A 19,518-nucleotide genomic window follows, 5' to 3' on the forward strand; every position below is an offset into this window, starting at 1 on the left:
TGTCCTGTAAGAACATCCTTCCATTTTACCGTCACTCTATCATGTTGTTTATGATTTCCATGTCTCTCAGCGGCAGAGCGACCCTCATTATCCAGAGTTAAAAATTTTTAAAATAAAGAGGCAAAGAGAAAGTTTATCTTTAGGGGACCTGAAGGTCTTCCCTATTCCCCCCTTTTTGTTTATAAAGAGTCCTTGTGGGTTATAAGGTATACCTGTGGTTAGAGTTATTTCAAATTTTGTGAGAAATTGGTTCTTACCAAATTTAGTTTTTAAAGAAAAATTTAGACTCTATAACATAGTACAATACTCTAACAGTTGCTTAACCATAATTGTATAAACCCTTATTTTTAAGACTAATTGTTCTAAAGAATAAAACTTAATAGACACAAAGTTAAGAGTAAATTAGTGTTTCTAAGAAATTCTTGTTATTTTACCATGTCATTTTACCATATAGATTAAACTTTGGTTTATATTAGAACATTAGTATTTCACCTTAGGAAAAACCTTAAATAGTTTTAAATGTTTCACATACATACAACCAACTTAGTTACATGCAAACTTGTTGAAACTTGCCCTTTACGTACGTAGACTTTCTTAGCACTTACTTAGACCCTCATTTATTTCATCACACAAGCACTTTCTTACCAGAAATATTTCCTTTTCCCTTTTACTAAATATATTTCCATACCCAGAACCTTTATTTTCTCTTTCCTGTTGACCCCTTTTTGTTCACATTCTGAAACAACTCTTATGAAATTTCTAAATTTAAAAAAAAATTACTCTATTTTAATAAGATTAAATACTTTGTTATTTATAGTACTCTACATCAACATTTTATTAGTTTGACCACCTAGAGACTCACGAGTTATTTTTAAGACATTTTACTTCTATTAGCTTACCCAATTTAAATTGAACCTCTTTAAATCACGTGAATTAAAAATATTTGGATCCATTTTTAAATTTTAATTTTAGGAGCGCTCAATTTTGATACAGACAATACATGACATTAGACAGCATGACATACACATAACACAAAATCAAAGACCTTGAAACTTTATAGGTGAATCTCCATTGCAATGTAACAGATGTTCAAAACTCTAGTTGAATAATAAAAAAAAAAATTAGAACTGATCAAAAAGTCATGAGCTCAAAAAAAAGAAAAATGTAGAATTCAGAAAAAACAAGAGTCCTGGGAAAATGTTACGGCCGTTAATTACTTTAGTAAAGCACCATAAAATTTACTTTTGCTCCAGTTCAGGTAAGACTTTTGCTCTCTCTCTTTTTTTTTGGGGGGGGGGGGTTTGAGACGGGTCTCCTACTGAGCCTTCAGGCTTTCTCTATTTACATTTCAATGTAAGCCTTGACTGAGATTTGGATCTGAAAGGGGAGAAAATGTTCCAGCAGAAACTTGATGCCTGGGGCATTTTAACCCTTAATCCTGGTTAGTAATCAATTCAGGTTTGGATGCAGAAAATTGTGAAACAATTATCTCCCAATATTTGGGGGGACTGGGGCTACTATATCATACTCCTTACTAGGACATGCCACTGATGGTTGGGCTGGTTAATCCCTCCACACTGGCATATGTGGGACCTCATGGCAAGAGGACTAGGTGGGCTGGGTGGGGCGAAGTTGGACGAGGAGAAGGAATTAGCATAGAAGCGTAAGAAAGAAGAGACTTGAAGATAAGAAATCCCTTTCCATCTGCCCGCTTGCAGAAGCTGTGTGCCAATATCTTTGGTAGCCACAATCCACCTTCCCATGGAGCCACCTTTCATCCCTGCACAGGCCAATTTGTTATTGGTAGTTATTCCTTCCCAAACTAACATTTTAACATTTACCGGGAAGGCCCTACAGGGAGCGGGGAGGTTAGAGTCTGTGAGTTCTTGCCCAGCATCACAAAATGGCCACCGGGAAGATTTCCCGCCACCCGGAAGGAGGAGGGTGAGGGCTTTCATTGGAGTCTGATGTGGCCCCAGAATACAAGATGGCAGCAATGATCCTCCCTGGGGCAGTAGTGGGCCCTCCCTATGTGTAGAGGTTGGCTGCCCTCGTGGTTCCTCAACCTTGGGAGGAGCGGATTGAGATGGATTGGGCTCCTCATTAAAGGTCTCCCAATGTTGTTTACTATGTGGCAAGTTTCTGGAAGGAGATGCAACGGGAGGAGCCGGCAGTTCTTTAGGTGGTGGGTCTTTGGGGAGAAACTTGGAGCCCCCTTTGGGAGGTCCTGGAGAGAAGCAGGCCTTAAGGGCAGATAACGTAGGGCAGACTCCTAATGGGGGACACTCACCTAAACTGATTTCCCTCTTAAAGGTGTCCCAGGCTTTTTCCGCCTGTGTATCAGACCACTCAAGGCTGCTACTCTTCAGCATGAGTCTTAGAGCTGAGAGCGCAGGGTCACCATGTGTGGTGTGTGTTTGCCCCATCTTTTCTTTAGTAGATCCTGTAATAGCAAGATTTTTTGTTTTACATAGTAAATCCTCCTCTTCATCTGAACTATCCTCACACCCAGTTTCATTTTCCTTGTCTGTCTCTGATCTTATTGATGCCCTTTCTGATGCTTTAGACCTTTCCTCTTTTATTTCCTCCAAAACCTCTTCCCCTTGTTTTATGACCTCTCTGCATTTGATTCGGGCTGTTTTAGTTTCAAGAGGAATTCCATTGGCCCCGAGCAAATCCTTTAAGGGACCTTCCATGCACATTCGTGACATTTCAGTGCCCATATTTCTCTATTAAACTAACAGAATGCAAAGCACTTTAACTAGCAAAACAAAAGTGAAAGCACTTACAAACACTCAATCTCCATCGCTTATCCTGCGAACTTTAACTCGTCACTTTTCCCACGAACTTTAACTCTTCGCTTTTCCCGTGAACTTTACCCGTGAACTTTAACTTGTCGCTTTTCCTGTGAACTTTAACTCATTGCTTTTCCCACGAACTTTAACTCCTCACTTTTCCCGTGAACTTTTAACTTGTCGCTTTTCCTGCGAACTTTAACTCGTCACTTTTCCCATGAACTTTAACTCCGTTGCTTCCAACGAACTTTAACTCTGTCGCTTCCCGCGAACTTTAACTAGTCGCTTCCCGTGAACTTTAACTCCGTCGCTTATCCAGCAAACTTTAACTCGTCACTTATCCAGCAAACTTTAACTCGTGGCTTATCGAGCAAACTTTAACTCGTCGCTTACCCTGCGAACTTTAACTCATCGCTTACCCTGCGAACTTTAACTCATCGCTTACCCAGCGAACTTTAACTCGTCGCTTATCCAGCGAACTTTAACCTGGCCAGACTGTACTTTACGTTCCCTGTATTTACCTGATCAGTTTCTTCTTTATAACTCGAGGGTCCCGGGTTTCGGCATCACTTATGATCGCCCACCGCCCGCAGGCGGTAGGCAATCACAACACGTACGCTTTTCTTGATCACAGGAACCAAAAAAGGGTTTATTCCACAAGTCTCTGACTTATATTGAGAACATCAGCCTATCAGAGGGTAGACTACCAGGAAAGTCAGCCTATCAAGGAACAGTCTCCAGGCAGATACCAGGATCGCCTCATGTACAACAGCCAACCAGAGTTACTTCCTAAAACTTGTTTATGAGTGCAGCTATGTCTGGCAAGCTGCCAGGCACCATCTTAGAGATCAGGCCATGGTGCGGCTCTGGGGCCCTCAGAGCCCGCCCCTGACATGCAATGCATTTTATTAATCATTGCAACCATGCTGTGCATAGAATTGTATATTTCCTGTCTATCTGAAACCTCATCCCTTTTGACCAACATCTCCACTTTTCCCCTTTCTGTTCTTTCCCAGCTTCTGTAACCACATCTACTAGCTGAGTCTATGAGTTTAACTTTTTTTAGAATTCACTTACAACTGAGAGCATGCAGCATTTAAGGGAACCCCAGCATGCTGGTGGTGGGCATACAAATTAATATAGCAATGTTGAAGAATAATTCTGAGCATCCTCATAAAAGCAAAAATGGAATCACCATATGATCCAGCAGTTCTATTTCTGGGCATATATTTAAAGGAATTGTTATTAGTATGTGTAAGAGATATAGGTCCTTCTGTGGTCATTTCAGCATTTTTGAATAATAGCCAAGGTAAAGAAATCACCTAAGTGTCTGTTGAGAAATGAGAAATAGCATGTGGTTTATAAATGCAATATCATACTATGCAGGCTGGAAAAAGAAATTGTCATTTGAGATAGCATTGATGAATTGTTCTTCTACATCCTACTTGAGGTGGAAGACTGTGGCTGACCCTCTAGTGATAGATGAGAAGGTAGTAGGCAAGGATTGACATTTTTCAATTGGTGAACAAAATAGGTAGAATTTCCTTCCTATTTCTAAGAAATAACCTTCTAAAATAAAGATGGTACAGAGATTTTTCAGAACATAAAACTATAAAACTATGTCTTCAGTGGAATTATAGTAGAAAAAATATAAGTTCTTCTAACAGAAGGAAACCAGAGGAATCTTGAAGATGACTGTAGTTTATGGCAAACTCAACCAAGTAGTAGGTCCTAATATGATGAATAAGGCTTAAGATATTCAGCATGTAGTCATCTGAATTGACAAAATTAATGTTTTCTTAATTTTAAAAGGAAATCAGAAACAGTTCACATTCCCATGAGATAGATAAAAAGCATTTATTAAACATTTTGCATAGGGCTATGTTAACTCCCCAGTTCTTTTTCCTAAAATATTTTGAAGACATTGGAACCACCTGAACATGATACCAACCTATTACATTGATAGCATCAGAGTCATCAAACTTGATTAAAAATGGGAAGTTATTATCTTAAAGTCTTAGGACACAGGATAGAACAGATTCAAGGACCTGACATTTTAATGAAGTGTTCATACATGAAATCATTTAAGTCATTGAAACAATCCTTTCATGTTGAGAGGGCCTGTGGAGAGGGAGATGAAGTGAGAAGCTAAAAGAGTTTTCTTGGATATCAACATGGCTGCTGACCGATGGTTAGCAAGAAAAGGTGACATTAGCCCCTGTAATAGTCAGTTGTGCATTGCTACAACAAAATGCCTGAGGCAGCTCACTTTTTATAGAGAAAAATTTTCATTTAGTTCACATTGTTGGATGTTCAAAGGCTAAGATTAGTGACCCATTTTCTTGACTTCTGGTGAGTATAGTGAAGGAGAACATGGTGGGGGGTTCATAAGCAGAAGCAAGTGGTCACATCTCCAACAGGAACAGAAAGAAGTAGATGGGAACAAACTCAGGTTTTATAATACCCTTCTTGGAACTATTAAGGAGTCATGAGAATACTTCATGCCCTCAATGACTTTAGGACCTCCCTCCAGGCCCCACTTCTTGAAGGTCACACCACATCCCAGTGGTGCCACCCATGGGATCAGCTTTTAATTTTAACGGGCTCTGGGTGACATACACCATATTCAAACCATAGAGGTTCAGCATCTTCAGGAAAACAAACTCTGTCAAGAACTCAAAGAGCGTGGAAGAAGATCTTTCCCTGGTCTCACCTCTGATTCAGACTCTAGCTGCGACTAGAAACTTAATGGCAGCTTGGTGAGACCTCAAATACCAATATCCAGCTTAGCTGTGACATGACTTCTACCCCACAGAAAGTGTGAAGTTAAAAAAATGCATTAGTTAAGCCACTGAGCTGTGAGCAATTTGTCATGATGCATAAAAATACTGATATACAAATGACATGGAAGGCTGTCATCATTTTCTCTTTTACAGAAGTTGACTTCATAGTGAATGCAGGATGCAGATGTGCCAGAGGTAGGGAAAAGACTGCTGTTCCCTTAAGAGAGAACTCTGGAACTCTGGAACAATGCTGAGTCATTCATAATAAAAAGTCTTATGTCCTGTGATTAATAACTCTGTTTACTTCAGACTTCTGTTATGTTTACCAACTACTAATATTTCAAGTAACTTTTAAGAAGTGTGGATATGAATATATCTAACTCATTGTACTGTATAAACTTGGAAGCATAGTGTGGTTATATTTTAAAGAAAACATAAATTCATTATAATAATGTGAAACAGTGTTTCCAAGGACACCATGATTATTTTATCTAAATGAAAAAGTCAGAAGTCATATTCTGTCATGGTGTACATTCAAGGACACACATAACATGTAGAAAATGAGAACAATAATATAGCAATTGCTAAGGGCAGTTAATTCTTAATTATTGCATTACCATTTATTTACCTTTTCTTTTATAATTTATTATAGTTATTATTTTTTCCAAGTCAGTTTATACACTTCCCACAGTTAAAAGTTCTAAATAAATTAATGGAGTAGGCTTGATGAGGCACTGTCTCAAGTGATAAGAAGAAAATACTTCTTGCTCAATGCCACCTAAGACGTTTAATCTAATTTCTGTGTTCAAAATAATTTAGTAAAATTCTCTATGGTCTAAATCCCTCAGGTCATAGAGGTATAAGTAAGTCCTTCATTTTATTTTCTGACTACAAGTCAGAATAAGTTCTAAATTTCTCTTTTTTCCTTTCTCTTTCTTCTCCTCCTTTGTATCCCTTTTCTCCCTGATTTTTCTGAAACACATTCCTAGAAAATTTAACTAAAATTCATTGTGGATGCCTGATGTATTTCATAAATTCTTAATATTTTAAATAATATTTGAGTTCTGAGTAAGAATTCCCAGGATTCCCTGCAGTCTATCAAAAAATAAGAACAAGATCTTCAGGTGAGTTGGTTTCAGATTGACCATGTTCATTTGCTATTTTATACTATTTAGGAGTCATTGAAGTTCTGTACCTTTTAAAACAGGGAACTCTCCTATTCCAAAGACCATCCTACCTAGTTCATCTTATCAGGGCTCAGGATATTAAGTTCTAATCTCTCCTTTCTTTTGAGTATTAATCCTGTTTTGTTTTGTTTTGTGCTCTCAGGATAGCTGCCATGTGTATAGTAGTCACACTGAAAATTTTGAAAAATGTTATAAAATCTAGGAATACTGTCCAACATTTCATAATCTTGTAGAAATAAGAGTATGCTCTGTGTAAGTAGAGTGAACAGACATCTCATTACATTGCATTCCCTGATGGTAAACACTGTAGGTGCACTAAGAAGCTATTAGTGGAGTAAAAAAGGAACACCTCTTTGTAATAGTGATTTTCATCTAAGACCTTATGTATTACAAATGCTGCGCATCAGTTGACCAAGGAATAGTATATTTAGGTAAAGTGAAAGAAAATTAAACAACCAAGGAATAAACTGAGAATATTGGCATGATTAAAGAAGGTTGAACACTGGGGAATAGCTAGGTATAGTCTTAAGTCAAATTAAAATGACAAATTTAAATTGAATAAACTAAGTGATAGAGAGGAATTGAAATGTTTGAAGTCATAGCTTGTTAAGAACCACAGGAATGGAGGATGGAGGAAAGGATGCTCCCATAGGCAGGTGGAAGCACTACAGGGAGGAGACTGAGCCTCTGCTCCCATAATCCACCAGGGAACACTGCAGTTTGGTAAATCTTCCCAGGCAAAATCCAAGATGAGAAATGGAGAACCAAAAAGAGTCAGATTGTCATGAGAAAACAAAGGGGAAGTCAGAAAATGTTCTTGCAGGATGACTGTGAATTATGAGGTGAGGGAGAACCAGGAATGAGTGTTGAACAGTTCAACTTGCCTTTGAAGTACTAAACTGCACTCCCGTGTTCATTGTTGCCCTCATTGATGTTTGCTCTGTTTCTTCAGTATTTCATAATAATATGAACTTTGAAAAACAGCACCAGTTCATCACTGAACTAAATTAAAATGGGAAAATCTGAGGGAACCTCCATTTCCTGGGTTGCATAAATGTTAGACATTAAATAAACATATTAACATCATTTCCTAATTAATGCTTATATTCAAAATAGTATTATCTTTCCATTATTAGTCTTGCTTTATCCCTAAGAAGGAAAATCTGAGTGAGTTACAAGAGATAACACAGCAAATACCAAAGCCTAAAATTGATTTTAAATCTCCATCTCTGAAGTCTGGACTTCTCTAGTGGTGCTGTTCTGTGGTGAGTTGTTTGCACTCTCCTGATGATTTATCTTTTCCTCATGAAGGAAGTACATTTTGACTGTAAAAATAGCCGTTAGCTATAAAGGAGATGCAAGTTCTTTTTTACCTTGAGCTGGTAGTACCAAACTAAAACTAGAGTCTTCTGCTTATGGGATTCATACTAATTATCTTATGTTCACTTGAACATTTCAGAGTTGCACTTATTAATGGCTCAATTTGTTTTTTATATGATGATGAAATGAATAGGGAATTTTGTGATTATGAACTCCCTGCAACAGAACACCTTTTGCTTTCTGAAAATAACATATACAAATATAACAATGATTACATCACTGAAAACTCCTAAGATGATCACTGATGTATCTTCAATCAAACCCTTCTTCAATAATAGAGTGAAAATGTTCCCGTGCCAGAGAGGGTGAGGGTAGTTACCTAGCCTTCGGTTGCTCTTACCATATTTTCCAGCCTGTTCTGAAGAACACAGATGACTTGGGGAAAATGCATTTTATTTTTATTTCAAATTCTGAGATTCTGCAAATATTTCATAACATAATGGGACTAGTAAAGTTGTAGATTGAAAGTTAATGAAAAGTTTTAAAAAGATGAAAAGGATCTGGATGAGTACCTTAGAAGCAACAGGGCCTATGAGAAAACCTGTGAGGAGGAAAAGAAAAAATGAGTGAAGCAATGCATCAAAATATGTCCTCCTCTTTTTACCAGGTTGCTACCTTATTCTAGAACACTGAGAGCAAGTGTAGTGACACAGGGAGGGTATCAACAGAGAGCTGGTTTTCTTTAATGTCCACATGTTTTATGCCTCATAGATTGCTGGGGCAACTCCTAAAGACTTAGGACCTCAGACGGAGCATCCCTGGTCTGATTGGCCCTCTCTGCTTTTCCTCTCCAATACTTCCTTTATACATTTTAGCATTAAATGCACAGTCATTGCTACATTCATTCTAGTAAAATTAATGAGTAACTCTGGAACATGTTTTCTATAACACCTGCATAAAGTTTCTCTATCTTCTAAAGGAAATGGCTTCACTTAACTTCTGCCACTGAGGATCTGCTCCAGAACTCAGCTCATAGGTATTAAGCCTGTCTAAATGTGAACAAGTGCCACATTTTGTATATGCCCCATTTTCCTCATATTTATGTGGAGCTACTTGTTTATAATTCATTGTCTTATTTGGAGAGCTAGATAAATATTTTTAATGTTTTTGGAACATTGCCTTATATGTGGTAAATATTCTATGACTACTAGATCATTTATACTTTTATTCTTATTTTCAGATTTTTCTTCCTCAACAAGTCATGCTGTTGACTGATGGCAAATCAGACTTTCTGAAGTCACCTTCATCCTTCTTCGGCTTCTCAGAGTTCCCAGACCTTCAGGTGCCCCTGTTCCTGGTGTTCCTGATCATCTATACAGTCACAGCTGTCAGAAATCTGAGCATGATCCTGGATCATCATGAATCAATCCCAAACTTCACACCCCTATGTACTTTTTTCTTAGCCACTTGTCCTTTATGATTTCTGGTATTCCACTACTGGTGACCCCAAACTTCTGGAGAACCTGGTTATGGAAGACAGAACCATCTCCTTTACAGGATGCATCACACCAATTCTTCTTGGCTTGCATATTTGTAGCTGGCGGAAATCCTTCATGTTGGCAGTGATGTCCTATGACTGGTTTGTGACAGTTTTGTCACCGCTCCTCTACACAGTCATCATGTCCCAGAAGCTGTGTGCATCATTAGTGGCTGGAACCTACACATGGGGTATAGTCTCCTCCCTGACACTCACCTATTTTGTATTGGCATTATCCTTCTGTGGATCTAATGTCATCAGTAATTTTGTCTGGAGCACTCTGCCATGGTCTCCTGTCTCCTGCTCAGACCCCTCCTGTCAGTCAAATGCTTTGTTTCATCATCACCAGTATTTGATGAGGTGAGCAGCCTCTTCATCATCCTCAGTACTTATATATCCATCTTTGTCACTGTCAGTGAAAATGTCCCTCCACTGGTGGATGCCAAAAAGCCTTCTCAACCTGCAACCTCCCATCTGACTCCCATCACCATTTTCATGGGACTGTCTTGTTCCTTATTGTGTACCCAACTCCAAAAACTCATGGTCTCATTGTCGAAGTAGGTTCTGTCTTTTACACAGTGGTCATCCCATGCTAAATCCCTTTGATCTACAGCCTCAGGAACTAAGCTGTGAAGGAGAGCTTTAGGAAGCTGATGAATCACTCCAAACTATTCTGTTGAAGATTTATATTCCAAAGGAATTTGATTTACCATCCTGAAGTTTTTTCAGTGGTTCTCACACTGATTTGAACTGATTTATTCACTTCACTACTTAGAGTTTTCAAATCTATGTTTTAAGACAATTATTTGACCCATTTGGTTTTTGTTGCATTTCAATTGTTAAGCAAAATAGCTCTGTTGAATTAAATGGTGTTACAAGTTGAATAGTGTCCTCTAAAATATCCACTCAGAACCACTGATGTGACATATTTGGAAATAGCATCTTTGCAGTTATAATTCAGGTAAGGATCAAATGAGACACAGAGGATTGGGGAACCTAAATCCAAGCAAGATTGTTCTTATAAGAGATAATAAAGGAAAATACAGACACTTGAGGAAGAGGGTCATGTGAAGAAGGAACCAGATTGGAATTTTAGCTATCAGTCAAGGAGTAAAGAGGGATCTTTAAATCCATTTTAGCAATGAGAATGTAAGGGTTACAGTGGAAATCCGCACATACAGAGAGCATCAGAGTGAATAGGATATGTGTATGTGGAAGAATGTGTGTACTAATGAGCATCTTGAACACTTGTCTTAAAAGTTTACTAAATTCTTCCTTTCTCTTGACACAGCCTGCTGTACTTTGTTATGGCTACAGGAAATGATGTTAGACTTAAATCTCACTATCAACCAAAATGTTGATTTGGGCTGAGGATGAGCTCAGTAGTAGCTTGCACTGTAAAATCAAACAATAAATAAACATTGCATTTATTTGAAGTTCCTGAGAATGATCAAGAGGGGGGAAAAAGCAGAAACTATTATTTTTAAAAAGCAAGTGTCAAAGTTGATTGTGAGTTCTACTACTAATAGAGCAGATAGTATAATAAAGTTAAGAATCAGTTTTGTATAAACTTTGCACATTTTAGTTGATTGCACATTAAATCTTCATGGAATGACTTTGTTTGCTAGATAATTAGGCATGATTGATACTTGTTTTGATCAAATATTCCTCTGACCATTATTCACAGGTTTGGTTTAAACTAGAGATTTTCTGACTCTGAAAAAAGATCAAAATTTGATCTGTCTTTTCCCTTACTAATTACACTTTGTGTTGCCAAGGCCTCTCAGGATATGTCCTGTGCACACATCTGAAATGTTACTCTGCAGAATCTTAATAATTAAATATTAATTATATTTAATTCTATTCATGGCAAATAAAACCTTTAACTTCATTTTGCTATAAATATATGTCACCAAACCTTTTATATGATAGTAGATCATTTTAAAGCATAAATCTGATAGGTCCATCACTTATATTTTAGTTGTAATGCAGGGATAACACACACATCACCATGATTCTGGGCAATACTGTTATACTGTATTACACATTCTCCAGATATGCAACTGAAGATTGGTTCACTCTGGGAAACAAAATGGGAATCCTCAGTCTTAATTCCACTACTAAACCCTGTGCTTCTGTGTGTGTGGCAGAGTTGGGGGTGTGACATTTTGTTATTGAAGATTGAGAAACATGATTTTCCTCTTCTGGCACATTTATGACAAATTGAGCATTATTAATGAATATCCTTGACAATAAACTAGTTTGTTAAGTCTTTGTGATACATTGCATGTATATGGAGAGAGGATGAATTTCTTTTGATCTTGGGGTTGTGAATACAATAAGAAAGAAGATGATAAAGGACAACATAGAAAAAAAAGTTAGAATAAACTGAGTGTGATTATTAATAGCACGATATATTATCCAATCAGCAGAAAGTCTGTCAGACACAAGGTAATCAAAATCAGTAATTGTCAATTAAATTATTATATGTATTAAAATATTTTTTACAGTTTTGAAAGTACATAAATTAGGTAAGAGAATAACAATTTGTTAGATTTTCAGAGAAGGGTTCTGTAAAAAGGAGATATTTGAATAGAAATATACAGGATTTCACAAGAATATATTTACTCAAATTGCATGTAGTGCTAAAATGTTTTGGAGTTTACTAACTTCTGTGCAGACTAACTCAAAGTTTCATACCTCTTGTTAAATGTGTGTCGAGTTCAACATGGGTATAAGCACTCAGAGACTCCACTGCACCCTGGAAGGAGGTATCTTAGGGACTGAATTGAAAATCCAAGTGAAGAAGCAATGGCTGAGAGCTTTTTAATTCAACAAAATTGGTTCAAGTTAAAAATCTGAAGCTATTTGGATGAGTTTAACAATGTCCTAAAGGTCAACAGAATATTTACATCAAATATATAACATGCTAGGATATAAAATAGGCAATGAATAAAAGATAAATATCAGGAAACAGATCACAGGCCTAGATGTGCTGTTTGGTGTAGCATGGCAACTGTGTAAGCATTTTCTTTTAATTAAACTTCTAAAAGGTAGAAGTTAGTAAATGTTAGTAAATAGAAGCACTAATCAAGACATTGATGATCCCACTAACTGCAGAGAATAAGGTAAGAACAGAAGCCAATCTAAGGTAACCTGAATGACATGAAGAGTGTCTGCTCCTACCACTCCATGACAGGATTTTAAAAATAGTTCTCCACTACTTCGTCTGACCTCCACCTAGGAAAAACATGAAGAAAGTGGAGAATGGCCTCTTGAAGAGGTGTGGAGCAAGTCCCTGTTCCTGTGAAGAGCACCAGGCAGTAGTTATACCAGAGAGGAGTCATCAGACCATGACAGAAAACTGGCAGAGAAGTCTAATTGCTCAATTAATATCATCAATCAGAAAATGCTTAAAACTTTGTTTGACATGTAAAATAAGTATGGTGGAATATTATTCAAAGCATACAAGTAATTAAAAAATAACAGAAACAAATAGAAAGCAAGATAAGTTTTCATTGAGCTGGCAAAAAAAAATTTTGAGCTGCATGCAAAGTAAAATGTATTAGCTCTTGGATGTATTGTGCAAATTAGATGAAAGAATAAATAACAGGGAGTTCATCTATGAAGGTAGTGATAACTAATATTGTGTTATTTTCTGATTCCACTAAGATGGAAAGGAACTATGAATGGTTCCATTGCTCAAGAACCTACCAACACAGAGGGCTTGCTTTGAGTTCTTTTATGTTTTGGTTGGTTTAAATACCTCTCTCTCTCTCTCTCTCTCCTCTCTCTCTCTCCTCTCTCTCTCGCCCCCCCTTTCACACATACACATACACACACACACACACACCACCCACCACCCACACACACACACCACACACACACCACACACACACATCTCTGGCCAACATATTATTTATAGAAAATACAAAACACATCAGTACACACATTATGATGTGTTAAAGGTATAAGTTATTAGGTTATTTGTTTAATCTCAGTTTTATAAAATTATATCTTAGTTTTCCATAATTTTCTAATGAACAAGAAATGGTTTTGCATAGTCTTCTTTACATTCTGATTCCTGTTTCTCAATCCGTATACTTGAATATGTAAATTTACATGTGTGAGTGTGTGGGTACACATGATCATCCAATACACTTGATGCTTTTGAAAATCTGCCTCATGAACATTATTATATTTTTTAAACCAATGAATTCATTGAAATGTACCTTAGCATATATTTTAATTATGTTTAACTTTAATGATACATTTATTCAACCTAATATTTGTAAATATTATGTCAACATAAAATCAGAAAATAAATTGCAAATTTTACATTACCTTTTCCTTACTATGTTTTTGAAAGCAAGTATGTAGTGCCTGAGTTCAGAGTTGTCACTTTACAAGATATCAAAAGCTGCCTGTGATAAGTGGCCACCATATTACCAGAGTAACTTAGAATTTCCCCCTGTGACCTCTCCTGCTTTCCTCTCTCCTATCCAGTGGATGCCCTGCTTCTTTTTTCTTTCTCTGGGCAGTCACACTTTTGTGAAAGTCCTCTAATAAATAAATTTCAGTTATTATTTGATGAGGGTGAAAAATAAACAGAACTCAGTAACTAAAAGTATTTCTTCTTGCCATTCTGCAAGCTGACTGGTTAGATCTTCTGTCTGTAGCACTAGGGTGCCTGCACACTTGCTGCACTTATGGGAACACAGCCCGTGCTCACACTTTGTCACCCCAAGACGGCATTCGGCTCATGTCAGGTGAACTGGTGCTGGACTGTTGGCGGTGCTGCCTCTGTGCTCTCCAGCAGCCACTTACCTGCTTGTAAGTTCCACTGGCCTCCTTACTGTGGTGCTCTCAGAGTTTAAAGAGAGTGAAAGTAGAAGCCACAAGACATCCTGCTGCCTCCTCCTGGAATCTGCAAGGTACTCCTACCACACTTTCGTGGTCAAGGAAGTCACAATTCTGATTTATTGCTTCCATGCCTTACTGTGTTCCCAGCAGGAGCATGTCCCAGAGAGAAGAGACCTCCTAAATACTGGGAGTCCATGGCTTCACTCACAGGAAGCAATTTTCAGCAGCTGGATCATCAATAGGTAGAAGAGCCACTTCCTTTACACTCCGGGCTCATATATCCTGGTCTCATAAAATATTACAGAAACCACAATGCATTTTGGTGGCAGAGTCTATATATGTTGAGCCTATAGAGAGCACATTCCAGAGGATAGTATTCTGAATTTTTTCATTCTATCCTTCTAAAATATTGCCATGGAACTTGTCTGAACCCAATTTGAAAAGATGACCCCCATTTTAGATTTCTGGTTCTTAATGTAAGTATTTTTTTTTTCATTACTGTCCTTCAGGGCCACTGCAGAGCAGCTGAGGGTGCTGCTGCAGCTATCTCGGTTGTGTCAGTAGGTTCATGGGGAATCATCTGAAAAGAAGGTCTCAATATTGTCTTCATATTGCATTGTCAAGGAAGTGAGGTCATGAACTCCTGAGCTTATGAGTTCAGGCTGAGCAGAAGGAAGCAAGAGGCAAGAGTGCAAACCCTGGATATGGTTTCCACATTCTATTGTGACATCAGGAAGAGGACTGTGGTTGACTGCTTGCCATGCCTAATGTGATAGACTGGTAGGGTCACCAATACCCTCTTTGAAATGGGAAGTGCAGGTTGCCCGGTAACTTGGGAACACTTGCCAATCATTGTTTCACCCCGGGATCTGTTAAAATGACAGAGGCTATTTCTCAAATACTGAATAATTATTTGGAGGATGTTACTGATTTTCCTTAAAACTCTTAACGTCTGATCTGTAATTGATTATGTGGCCTATGCAACATTCAGAAAACCTCTATTTGCCATTCACTCTTCAAGGACAATCGTATACACCGAGTTATGCGGCTTAAATAACTTAAGAGCCTGTATGGTGGGTTGGACTTGTTACAGAGTTTTCTCTTGTTATGGGACCCACACCAAAGAGATCACATTTTGGTGAGTTTTGTAGGCTGGCTAGAATAACCTGCTGAATCTGTTAAATGTTTCCTTCAAAATCTGAAGAGATGCACTGATTTTTAAGTAGACAAGGTAGTATTTCATCTTTATTTTGTTAATTATAGAGAGCATTTTAATTATATATAAACAAAGTATCATAGTTAACATCTTGATGCAATATTTCTTTGTAATTTCAAGAAAAGTCCAGTTTTTAAGGATGGTATAAGAGACCTGGAATTTGCCTTAATTAACTGTTTGGATATTTGTAAGGAATAATTTGCCATTGATTCTCTAGAGTAATAGTCCCCAGAGTTATAGAGTTAGATATGAGGTCTTTGATGTCCCAGTTTTACTTATCCTACAGAGAAACAGGAGGGCAGGTGGCCTGTTTCTCTGTGGTAGGTAAGTTTATTCAGGTTTCTTAGGAAATTGTGAAAATATTATTTTCCTAATATTATAACTGGGATTCTCTTTGACTTTTTCTTTTTATTCTAAGTTGATATCAATGCAATTCAACTCTCATGCATGAAAAAATTTGAAACTCATGTAAATTTTTGGCTTCAGTTCCACTGACAACCGTTTCAGAAAGAAAAGAATGAACTTGCTATACTCTCGCATATGTACCATAAACTGGTATACAAGGCTGCTATAAGAATGAAAATTAGTTAATTTTGAGAGATCTCCTACTGAATACATCTTGAGATATTAACAAAATGTTTCTTTGGTGTCTGAGCTAAAATGGAAGCTAACACATAGGCCATAGGTCCCTAATAAGGTGTATGTTCCTCTCAGGTGGAAAGTGGGCCATCCTTCTCCTGGATCACTTAGCAAGTAAGATATTCATTAAGGAAGTAAACTTACCATGGGCAAAAGTTGCTGACATGGGATTGTTCCTGTTTATCTATGTTCCCCTAAATAGTTTCTTTAAGAGTAGAGTATATTCTTTCACTGGCTTTAATTGATTTGTGCAAATAAACAAAATACAGTTGAAATGTATATTATATTTTGACACAAATAATTCATACTTTCTCACAGACCCTTCGCTGGTTTGTGTATTTATGCCCATTTCCATCAGTTCTGTGCCGTTCATGCTCAGAGACAGTCATGACATAATGGTCACTCACCTCCACACATCTCATATTTGACAGGAGCAAGTGTCTTCGACCACACTCTCCCTCCTAAAGGAGCTACAGTGATGGCAGTAAGAAATCTGAGTGTGGAGACAATCTTCGCCCTCTTAGGCTTCACAGACCACCCAGAGCTTCAGGTTCCTCTCTTTCTCGTGTTTCTGCTCGTGTACATTATCACCGTTGTGGGAAACCTTGGGATGATCGTGATCATCAAGATCAACCCCAAATTTCACACGCCCATGTACTTCTTCCTCAGTCACCTCTCTTTCGTTGACTTCTGTTACTCCTCCATCATCACCCCCAAGCTGCTGGAGAACCTGGTCTTGGCAGATAAAAGCATCTTCTACTCCAGCTGCATGCTGCAGTACTTCCTGTCCTGCACAGCTGTGGTGACTGAGTCTTTCTTATTGGCAGTGCTGGCCTATGACTGCTTTGTGGCCATCTGTAATCCCCTGCTGTATATAGTAGTCATGTCACAGAAACTCTGTGCCCTGCTGGTGGCAGGGTCATATATCTGGGGTATGTTTGGTCCCTTGGTGCTCCTGTGCTATGTTCTTCGACTGAGTTTTTCTGGATTTAATGTCATCAACCACTTTTTCTGTGAGTACACGGCCCTCATTGCTGTCTCCAGCTCTGACATCCACCTCCCCCACCTGCTGCTCTTTGGCTTTGCCACCTTCAATGAGGTGAGTACCCTACTGATCATCCTCACCTCCTATGTGTTTATTGTTGAGACTGTGTTGAAAATCTCGTTCTGCCAGTGGGCGTCACAAAGCCTTCTCCACCTGTGCCTCCCACCTGACCGCCATCACCATCTTCCACGGGACCATCCTTTCCCTCTACTGTGTGCCCAACTCCAAAAACTCCAGGCAAACTGTCAAAGTGGCTTCTGTGTTTTACACGGTCATCAACCCCATGCTGAAGCCCCTAATCTACAGCCTGAGGAACAAAGATGTCAAAGAGGCTGTCTGGAAGTTGGTAGACAAAAAAGTCCTGTTTCACTGAAGCAGTTGCAAGAGATGGTTTCATCCTAATGAATAACAGAACAGAACAGAACCTAACATGTTTCTAAACCTATAGCATGTGTTTCTGTGAGGTTTGTATAGGTGATTGGGAAGCATGGACTAATGAATTCAAATCCCATGAAGAAACCAAAGAAGTTTAATACTGAGATGAATTCCATAAAATTTTGATCCATTAAACAACTACTTCTTTGAAGTCTCTGAACTCAGATATAAAATAGGCACAAAACATGATCAATCATGTAGTATGGGGGCTACAGTCACTCTAAGAATTTTTTTTTTTTTTTCTGATTGGTTCATTTGTATGCCAATGAGTGCCTGACTTTTAAGGTCATTTGGGTTGTGTCACAGAAGTATTGTGTCAGTGTTGGGAGATAAAGGCGGATATGCTCTGTGATTAAAACAAAATGAAACAAAACAAAAAATACCAAAATAAAAAAACATTCCTTCCTGTTACCTTCATTCCTTGGTTCTGTGAAATTTCTAAGTGTAAGATCTGGCACTTGAAAGAGTCATCTTCTGTTGATACACATGATAAGAACGATTACATCTGTTGCGTAGATGGCTACCTGGAAGGAACTAATTGAGAAATGACTAATGTGACTTGGTACAGGAACTGAATTCTTTCTCTGACTACAAATCTAGTGCTCTTTCTGTACAGCACTGCTGAGACTCTTAGTGGAAGAGGGCATAAGAATTAATCTTGTCTTTCAGAAAAGACTAAATGAGAATCTTTTCAATATTTCTAGATAGCACACTGATATTATTAGCCAAAAGGTTGCATTCCCTGAATTATCATACCTAGGAATCTCTACTAGCAGTTTCTACTATAGTCCATATAGATTGTATGGAAGGAAGGAATCATTTTGTTATTATGAAAGTTGGTGCGATAGCAATTCATTACTCTGAAAGTTGTTAAATAAAGAAAATGTATTCAGTGAATCTTTCCTGTATGGATTACATTTTAAAGTCATTTAACAGTTAACAATGAGGTCATTCAGAAGAAATAATGGTTGGAAAAAGCATGAAATTAGAAAATCACAACTTTAGGACTATTAATTTGGGAAAATAAAGACCATGGTGATGATTTCAATGGATATTAAAATCATTAGGCAAATAATGTGGATAATTTTAAAATGAAATAATCAGCCTGACACTACCTGAACCATGGGTAGGGATGATTTATTACTGCTAGCCAAAGAACCAGTTAAAAGTTGGTTCCCAAAGGGGTGTACCTTGCACTGCTCAGAACCAACTGCCAGAATTCTTGCTGAAAAGAAACCAAGAGTGAATCTGAACGAGTAAAGATATTTTATCTGAATACCCTTAAAAGAATAGGCGCAGGAACAATTCAATGACATAAAATATAGCAGTTAGCTAAATACAGAGAAAGCAGCACTCCACAAATGGTCCATTTCCCACCTCCCACAAAACTCATGAACATGCATACACACACACACACACAAACTCTTGCACACAGATTGGTGACATGATAAAGGGACATAATGGTGACAATCAAATTTGACTTTTTTCACCTAACAGGAAATAAATATATTTTGGACAAGTAGAGAATTCAAATGGTTTGAATTTGAGTATTATTAAGATGGTATTTTTATATTTGGTAAGTTCAACTTTGACAGGAGCTATTTTTGTACATTTGTTCTGGTTTGGTTTGGTTTGGGGTAGAGAATGAACCCCAGTCCTTGCCAGGCTACACACATACCCGCCCGTGACCTACATCCC

General features: G+C 37.9%; 1 pseudogene; it reads left to right on the forward strand.

Moving 5' to 3' along the window:
- Window positions 1-7,589: 7,589 nt before the first annotated feature.
- On the forward strand, window positions 7,590-17,758 carry LOC124959349 (olfactory receptor 5D14-like; annotated as a pseudogene).
- The last annotated feature ends 1,760 nt before the right edge of the window (window positions 17,759-19,518 follow it).

This window comes from Sciurus carolinensis, chromosome 11, assembly GCF_902686445.1.
Source record: "Sciurus carolinensis chromosome 11, mSciCar1.2, whole genome shotgun sequence".
NCBI lineage: Eukaryota > Metazoa > Chordata > Mammalia > Rodentia > Sciuridae > Sciurus > Sciurus carolinensis.